The sequence below is a fragment of the Tachyglossus aculeatus genome, chromosome 2, assembly GCF_015852505.1.
Source record: "Tachyglossus aculeatus isolate mTacAcu1 chromosome 2, mTacAcu1.pri, whole genome shotgun sequence".
NCBI classification, from domain to species: domain Eukaryota; kingdom Metazoa; phylum Chordata; class Mammalia; order Monotremata; family Tachyglossidae; genus Tachyglossus; species Tachyglossus aculeatus.
Window position 1 is genome coordinate 108,107,112 of NC_052067.1, and position 6,830 is coordinate 108,113,941.

The window sequence follows — 6,830 nt, forward strand, 5'->3', positions numbered from 1 at the left end:
TTCCCCTCCCCACAGCACCTGTATATATGTATATGTTTGTACATATTTATTACTCTATTTTATTTGTACATGTTTATTCTGATTATTTTATTTTGTTAATATGTTTTGTTCTCTGTCTCCCCCTTCTAGACTGTGAGCCCACTGTTGGGTAGGGACCACCTCTATATGTTGCCAACTTGTACTTCCCAAGTGCTTAGTACAGTGCTCTGCACACAGTAAGCACTCAATAAATATGACTGAATGAATGAATTCACTCCCACAGCTTCAACTATCATCTCTACGCTGATGACACCCAAATCTACATCTCTTCCCCTGCTCTCTCTCCCTCCCTCCAGGCTTGCATCTCCTCCTGCCTTCAGGACATCTCCATCTGGATGTCTGCCCGCCACCTAAAACTCAATATGTCCAAGACTGAACTCCTTACCTTCCCTCCCAAACCCTGCCCTCTCCCTGACTTTCCCATCACTGTTGACGGCACTACCATCCTTCCCGTCTCACAAGCTCACAACCTTGGTGTCATCCTCGACTCCGCTCTCTCGTTCACCCCTCACATCCAAGCTGTCACCAAAACCTGCCGGTCTCACCTCCGCAGCATTGCCAAAATCCACTCTTTCCTCTCCATCCAAACCGCTACCCTGCTCGTTCAAGCTCTCATCCTATACCGTCTGGATTACTGTATCAGCCTCCTCTCCGATCTCCCATCCTCTTGTCTCTCCCCACTTCAATCCATACTTCACACCGCTGCCCAGATTGTCTTTGTCCAGAAACTCTCTGGGCATGTTACTCCCCTCCTCAAAAATCTCCAGTGGCTACCAATCAACCTACGCATCTGGCAGAAACTCCTCACCCTCGGCTTCAAGGCTCTCCATCACCTCGCCCCCTCCTACTTCACCTCCCTTCTCTCCTTCTACAGCCCAGCCCGCACCCTCTGCTTCTCAGCCGCTAATCTCCTCACCGTTAGGCCTCGTTCTTGCCTGTCCCACCGTCGACCTCTGGCCCACATCATTCCCCTGGCCTGGAATGCCCTCCCTCTGCCCATCCGCCAAGCTAGCTCTCTTCCTCCCTTCAAGGCCCTACTGAGAGTTCACCTCCTCCAGGAGGCCTTCCCAGACTGAGCCCCCTCCTTCCTCTCCCCCTTCTCCCCCTCCCCATCTTCCCGCCTTACCTCCTTCCCCTCCCCGCAGCACCTGCATATATGTATATATGTTTGTACGTATTTATTACTCTATTTATTTTATTTGTACATATTTATTCTAATTATTTAATTTGTTAATATGTTTTGTTTTGTTCTCTGTCTCCCCCTTCTAGACTGTGAGCCCACTGTAGGGCAGGGACCGTCTCTATATGTTGCCAACTTGTACTTCCCAAGCGCTTAGTACAGTGCTCTGCACACAGTAAGTGCTCAATAAATACGATTGAATGAAGGAATGAATTGAGTGCTTACTGTATGCAGAGCACTGTACTAAGAGCTTGGGAAGTACAAGTCGGGAATCAATCGAAAGAGTCAGGTCATAACAGAGCAGTAAATTAATCCCTTCAACTGAGTCAAAGGAGATCAGTTAGGGGCACCCAGGATGGTCATAAACCAATCAGACATAGTTTAGGCAATCTGTACCCTTGTGGTGTACCCCCACTGAGGGTTTAATCACTAGGAGGAAGCAAATATTCCCCTTGTAGCTCAGTTTACTCTCTAAATTTGGTGTAAAGTGACAGATTTTTGTTCTCTTTTCTTTGGGAATTTGAATCAGTTTTCCTTCTTCCTCACCAAATATTTAGTACTTTTTATCTGTAGCCCCATCCCCTCTTGAATCTGATGTATTTTATATAGGAAGGCTCGATCTGATGGTTATGTAGTTGGAATTTAGAGCTGGGTGCCCATTTCCCTCACATCCTTTCCTTATTGATGGGGTATTGGGTCAGTTATTTAATCATGTTGCACGGCTTTAGCCTCTGGAAGAGTAACAGACCAGCTAGCTCATAAAAGAAGTGTTAAAAACCGAGATGTTGTTTAAAGAAAGTTGTGGTTCTTGGATGAAAAGCACTCTAGAAATTAGGCATTATTTCAATCGCGTTTGCTTTCAAACTTTTTAACTTTAGCACCTGTGTTTATGAATTCAATAATCATGTCATAGGGTGAGTCGGTTCTGTTAAATGGATTTTTAAAACAAAGTTTTATAGTAGCCTGCTAAGCTAAATATAACTGAAAAATTATGGCAAGAAGTTCTTCCTGGCAATAGTTGTTTTCTGGAGACTCACATCCTGTTTTTGTTATATTTCTGAGAGCATTTTCCGATATCCGTTGAAGTCACTTACATACTTAATTTTCTTAAATAGTTTCCTGCATGGATATTTTATTAGAAGAAGCATGAGAAATCCTAGCCCTGAATTGTACTGAGGTATATTCACCTGTGAAAAGTGCTTCAAGGGCATAGGTACTTTCCCTAAATGACCATTTCAAGCTACTCAGAAGATGAGAAGAGAAATGTCACTATCATATGTATTTTCACTTTACTTTTACTTCCAAGTCTTTTGGGTTGGGCTTCAATTCCTCACCTAGAGGAACCAGAACAAGACTTGAGAGTTTCAAAGCAAAATCCAAGTGTTTGAGCTGGGCCCCAAACCCCAATTTAGGGGTTGGGTCCTTCTGATCCATTCATTATTTGAATTCTTCCGACCTCTGCCAAACCCCATCCTGCTTATTTCACCCCAGCCTTTTTCACCACAACACGCAAAATGAAAAGTTGGCCTCATGGCAGCCATCATGTAATTCCAACTCTGGGTGGTTTTCCCATGTTGCCTCCTTTTTAACCTCTTAGCCAAATTTTTTGTTGTCCTGGATTCTTGCTGGCAGTCTCTGGCAGGTAGACTTCATTTTCATCTACAAGCCAATAAGGTTGACATAATCTTGGAAAATTCCTCAGTGAAAACAAAATGTCTTGATTTTTGGCAATGCTGTCCATAGACAAGATAATTCAGCTACCTTTGTTAATGTGGACCAGCCCCTTCTCCTGGAAACATTATCTAACCTTGACTTATCTGACACTGTCCTTTCTTGATTCTTCTCCTATCTCTGGCCATTCCCCTCCTAAATCTCAGTCTCCTTCCCCAGCTCCTCCTCTGCCTATCACCCCCTAACATTGGAAGTTCCTTGAGGATCATTTCTGAGTCTCTTTATATTTTCCATCTACATCCACTCCCTTCACGAACTCATTCATTTATATGCCTTCAACTACCATCTGTCTACTTGGACGATTCCCAAATCTACATCTCCAACTCTGACCGCTTTCCTTCTCCACACTCTCACATTTTCTCCTGCCTTCAAGACGTCTCTTCTTGGATGTCCTGCTAACCCCTCAAATTTATCGTGTCCAAAACAGAACTAAATCCTCTTCTCCCCAATATTTTCCCATAACTGTAGACCAAACTACTGTCTTCATCTCACAAGTCCACAAAATTGGCATCATTCTCAACTCATATCTCTCATTCAAACTGCATATTCAATCTGTCACCACATCCTGTCAATTCTACTTTCTCAGCATCTCTAGAATTCACCCATTCCTCTCCATTTAAACTGCTACCACATTGATCCAAGCACTCATCATTTCCTGCTTTGACTGCTGCATCAGGCTCCTTGCTGACCTCCCTGCTTCCTGTCTCTCCCAACTCCAGTCCATACTGCACTCTGCCGCCCAGATAATTTTTGAAAAAAAAATAGCTCAGTTCACGTATCCCCACTCCTCAAAAACCCCCAATATTTGCTCATCCATTTCTTCATCAAACAGAAACACCTTTTCATTGGTTTTAATTAGCTCTCACCTTCTGACCTCTGCACATAGTAAGCGCTCAATAAGTACGATTGATTGATTGATTGATTGACCTAACCTCACTGATTTCCCACTACAACTCAACTGTCACAATATGTTCCTCTTTCTCTCCAGTGACTCCTTGTCCATGTCCTCTCTCTGGCCTGGGACACCCTCCCCCTTCATATCCAACAGACAACCACTCTCGCCATCTTAAAAGTCCTACTAAAGTCATAACTCCTCTAAGACATCTTCCTTGACTAAGCCCTCACTTTCCTCATTTACCCTCCCTTCCGTGTCGCTTATGCACTTGGGTCTGTAACCCTTTGGTACTTTAATTTTCACTCCACCTCCACAGTACTTAGGTGTATATCCAACGGCAATTAATTTTAATGTCTGATTCCCTCTCTAGTCTGTAACCTCCTTCTGAGCAGGGGTTATGCCTGCCAACTCTATTGTATTGTATTCCCCCAAGCACTTAATGCAGTGCTCTGCAAAAGTTAGTGCTCCATTAGTGCCTTAGATGGATGGATAATTGCGAAGGGTTTCAAGTTTTTCTTCAAGAATGGGCGAACCTCTTGCAAGATACAGGGCAAGAAGCAAAATCTCACCTTGGAGCGGGTGAAGAGCACAGTTGTTGATTGGACTTTAGACTTCTATCAGCTGAGGCGGGTAGCAACAGTCTGATTCTCCTTTTCAGGGCAGGGTTTGGATCTACTTACTCTATTGTACTCTCCCAAGTACTTAGTGCAGGGCTCTGCCCAAAGTTAGTGCTCAATAAATATCAGTAATTGATTGATTGATTCTGGGAAGGAGGGGGGAATGCACACCTGAGGGTGGATATTCAGTAACAGGGTGGCTGGACTTCACTCCAGCCAGCAGTGCCTCATCAATAACAGCTTCATCGCTGCTGTTTTCTGAGAGCAGTGGTGGTGACTAGGGAATAGGAGGATAACAAGTTACCATTCCCATCAATATCTTCCCCTCTCCAGGCACTGCCGCTGTTTTTCTGGGCTAATTAAGGGGCAGTGCAGAAGCGGGGAACTGTGTCTTTAATGTAGGAGTGCACCCAAGCACATTCCTGTCAGCTAAGTTCTTTCACTTCTTCCTCCTGTTTTGGAGCTGGCGGAATTGTAATATCGATCAATCATTCAATGGTTTTTATTGAGTGCTTACTGTGTGCTGAGCACTAGACTAAGCACTTGGGAGAGTACAGTATTAAAGAATGGGTAGACACTTTCCCTGCCCACAAGGAGCCGAAAATCTAGAGGGGGAGACCTACAGCAATATAAATAAATAATTTACAGGTATGTACCAAAGTGCTGTGGGGCTGAGGGCGGGACGATTAAGTGCGTCCTTTGCACAGCACTCTGGGCAAGCACATTAGGTGCTCAGCAAATAGCGAGAAGCAGAGTGGCCTAGGGAAAAGAGCCGGGGACTGAGAGCCAGAGGACTGGGGTTCCAATTAAACTTAAAGGACAATGCTTTTCATAGATATTTGGGATAGGTAACTGAATCGGACAAGTATCGAGAGGTCAGTTTTAAAATTTTAATCCAAGGGCCCCGTGGACGTGAGAACGTGCTGCCATGTTTCCTTTTCCTGCACAGCAATCATTCAATAGTATTTATTGAGCACTTACTACATGCAGAGCACTGTACTAAGCACTTGGGAGAGAGCATTACAACTGAACTAGCATAACATGGGCCTAGATGTAGGGGCCAAGTAGCTGGACTGGATGTTAAGCTGTTAAGCTGAATACAAACCCAGCACATGTGCAGTTCAGCTGCAGGGATGAACAGCTGCACTTTGCAGACACAGTGGGTGACTAAGTTGTCGCGTCTATCCCGCTGCTCAGCTCAGGAGCCACTACTGATTTCAATTAAGACTTCAACTGGCAGTCAAGAGCCCATCTCCACTCATTACCGTGACGACTGGTACTAGTTATAATCAGTAATAAATGAATTTAAAGCACTTTGTAAATATAAAGTGCTGAAGTGATTAGCATCCAGTAAATGCAGCACACCAGGAGTTTTCTTTGAGGCAGATTCATATTTTGTGTGTGTGTGTGTGTGTGTGTGTGTTTCAAGTTGAGACTTTTCTCTCAAGTGTTTCATTGAGAGAAACACTCAGAAAGTGTTTCATTGTGTCCAGTTCTACTTTATCCCTTTGCAATCAAGATGACTAGATGTTTTGTAGTACACGTATATCTAAGGCATGGGTTAAGCATCCTCCAATATCCCATTTTTGGCCAAAGGGACAGCGGGATTTTTTGGTAAAAAGCAAACGGGCATGAGCACCTCATCTTTTCGTTCTTTTCCCTTCCCATCCCTCAAAGCCAGCTTCTCTTCTGTGAGCAAATCTATTTAGTAGGGACTTCCCTGGAGCCGGGAATTTGCAAGGCGCTTGCTCAGCGTAAGTGAGAATTTGCTGGGAGGAATGAAATATTAAATATGAAATACTAAATCCATGAAATATTCTGAGATGAGGTGTGGTATTTTGTATTTGAGATTTCACGGAATCAAACCTCCAGGAAGGCACAATTCTGATCCCTGTATTATCTGCGCATCCCAGATTCAGGTATAATAAATACAATTTCTGTAGCATGAAACCCTTTAATAGAGTCCTTGAACACATCACAGTTTATTAGTGAATTCATAAGTGACATGGTCTACAGAAAACTAGATAGAATAACATTTAAATTGAAATCGATCACAGACTTGGTACAAATCACACTTGGCAAGGCAAACTTCTCATACTAGGTCGTTCACGGTGAAGAATTCATTTCCCTTCAGTGATTCTAATGTAGTCAGATTTTGGGTCTTGGACGTTCCTTTGGCATGAACTTCAATTTTTCGCTTTTATTATATAAAAATATAACAAAATTTAATATATACAAACATTTAATTACACATGTACAGGTTAAAAACCACTAAGAAAATGGCAAGCCGCAGGTGAACTCAAATCAACAGCCTGGTTAAAAAGAAAAAAATTAAATACTGCACATTTCATAAAAATTACATTTACTA

The 6,830-nt window shown here is 43.2% G+C and overlaps 1 protein-coding gene across 1 annotated transcript in view; it reads right to left on the reverse strand.

Moving 5' to 3' along the window:
• Positions 1–6,433: 6,433 nt before the first annotated feature.
• PCDH8 (protocadherin 8) overlaps positions 6,434–6,830 on the reverse strand; it is a 6,101-nt gene continuing 5,704 nt past the window's right edge. The window contains 1 exon segment of the mRNA XM_038769051.1: positions 6,434–6,830. This exon segment is cut by the window's right edge and continues 459 nt beyond it. The gene's annotated coding sequence lies outside the window, so the exon portion shown is untranslated.